The 2,500-nt window shown below is 39.4% G+C and overlaps 1 protein-coding gene across 1 annotated transcript in view; it reads left to right on the top strand.

The window, feature by feature from the left end:
• Positions 1-2,017: 2,017 nt before the first annotated feature.
• LOC136846036 (serine-rich adhesin for platelets-like) overlaps positions 2,018-2,500 on the top strand; it is a 152,831-nt gene continuing 152,348 nt past the window's right edge. The window contains 1 exon segment of the mRNA XM_067116691.1: positions 2,018-2,130. The gene's annotated coding sequence lies outside the window, so the exon portion shown is untranslated.

Raw genomic sequence — 2,500 nt, forward strand, 5'->3', positions numbered from 1 at the left:
TCCTTCATGAAATTAGAGTTCAAAAAGTCTCTCTCTCTCTCTCTCTCTCTCTCTCTCTCTCTCTCTCTCTCTCTCTCTCTCTCTCTCTCTCTCTCTCTCTCTCAATTTCAGTCCGAATTATTCTGCAACGCTAAGAAATCTCGCAACACAAGAAAGTTGCAATTGTTGTTGTTGTTCATGCTGCATTCTACATACTACAATTGTTTGTTTTGGATTCCACGCGGGAAACATCAGGAAAACTATCCATTCGACAGCACTTTTGCATTACAAATAAAATGCCTGGAACTTCGTGATCGTTTTAGATTTGGCTTTATAAATATCCCTGACAAAGAAGTTCCCATCTCTCAACATAGAATTCATAAATATGGGTATCCCACACAAATTATATATACATATATATATATATGTGTGTGTGTGTCTATGTATATATATGTATGTATTTATATGTAAATATATATACTGTATATATATACATACATACAGTATGTATATATATACAGTATATATATATATATATATATATATATATATATATATATATACATATACATATATACATGTACATATATATAGTATATTTATATGGAAAAGCCGAAAATATTATTATTGGAATAGTGGTATGTGAAAAATAAAACAAAAAGAATAAAGGAAATGAGTAATCACCAAAGATAATTCCTCAAACTCATCCTTAAGCCATAACGCAAGAAAAACTAAGGAAAGGGCACATGGGTTTTAAGGCGCTTTCGAGTTGCATCAAATCCGAGTTCATATAAGCGCTGGACGGAGGCTGTACTCTTCAAAACAAAAAGAAGAATAAAAACAAGAAATCTCGGAAGGTCGTTCACATAACAGGGTCACTCCATCTGATGAGAAACTCTCGCATATTACGTTACGTTCCTTTATGCAAAGCCGTGACGTTGATTCTACCAGTGAGAGCTAACGTTCGCGGTGACGTATAAGGTGGGCGGGACTTGATTCCCTTACCTGGGCTCGACCTTCTCCCAACGTTGCTGGCTCGGCGAGAATTCATTACTACACAGAAAACAGGATTCAGATTTATTCACTGCACATTTTTGTTTTACGAAAATACGTTGGAAACGTGTTTAAAACGTGTCTTGCGTAATAACATAGTCGAAATCCATGATGGTATTAAGACGGGGAGAGCTTCGCCTGAGGTCGGCAGACTTGTCATCTTTGGCCGTAGGGGAAACAGCGTACGGCCAATGAGGGAGCCCGGTAGACCCAAGTGCCGGCTCCGCGGGTCTCTTAAACCCGGATGCCACAACCTTGTAACCTCACCAGAGGCATGAGGGCACTCACCACCAGAAATGTATAAATATAAAATCATTTTTCCACAGAAAGTGGTTACATTTTTGGGAAAAAAAAACATTAAAACGGCTGTTGTCAACCTCCTTGACCATATGAGGAAGTAGACCACTTTAAGTGTCATCTTAGTTACTGTTGGCCAGAAAAAAGAAAAGTTCTGAACTGATGCATTTTATATATATATATATATATATATATATATATATATATATATATATATATATATATATATATATATATATATATATATATATATATATATATATATAGTATGTGTGTATGTAAAAGTTAAAAATTAACTATCAGCGACAGAACAAGACTGCAGAAATTCATAGCTTCAGAAAGGGGCCGTTTGAGCTAAACCAACTCGCTGTGAGCACTAGACGACCCCGTTTTTGGGAGACTGTCCTGGAGGAGAGTATGTGTGTATTCCTCCAGGTCTTCTTGACGAATAACTCTCGAGAGTTGCAACCAGAAGACCTCAAACAAGCAGGCGGTAGTGGTTACTGGAGGAAGGGAGGAGGAGGAAGAGGAGCAGGAGGAGGAGGAGAAGGACGAAGGAGGAGGAGGAAGAAGAGGAGGAGGAGGTTAAGGGAGAAGAGGAAAGAAGGGAAGGGGGATGTAAAGGGAGGGGGAGGTGGCCAAGCTTCATCCAAAAAGCAGCAGCGGCAGCAGCGGTTGCGGCGCCGAGGCATAGTACACTCGTAGAGGTTGAAGTCCCTGATCGTCATTCCAACTCCGGCCGTCAGACGGAGAGGAGCCCAAACCTCGACATCCTCCTCTGCACCTACCAGCTTTGGCAAGGTGGGTCCCCAATTGCCATTGTCGCTTGCTTGGGTGCTTCCAGTTCTACTTCTCTGCAAATACCAGATCCATTTTCACAGATACCGTACAGCTCAGGCATCGCCATGGTCTCTTATGTCCCATGCAAAGAATATCATACAATCACGAGTTATAAAAAGTGCCTTGTGTTTAAATAAATATTGTGACCAAGTGAACAAATTTTAAACTTGTTATTTATAAGGAACTACATGTAACGTGAGTACTGGCTTTCGTTTATTGCTAGGAGTGAAGTAGTTAAAGGGGGGTTATTTAGCATGTTTTCACTATCGAGAACTAATTTTTAGATTAGTTTTATTACACGGAAAAGCATTACGGTCAATTTCACTCAAAA

The sequence above is a fragment of the Macrobrachium rosenbergii genome, chromosome 2 (genome assembly GCF_040412425.1).
Source record: "Macrobrachium rosenbergii isolate ZJJX-2024 chromosome 2, ASM4041242v1, whole genome shotgun sequence".
Classification (NCBI taxonomy): Eukaryota; Metazoa; Arthropoda; class Malacostraca; order Decapoda; family Palaemonidae; genus Macrobrachium; species Macrobrachium rosenbergii.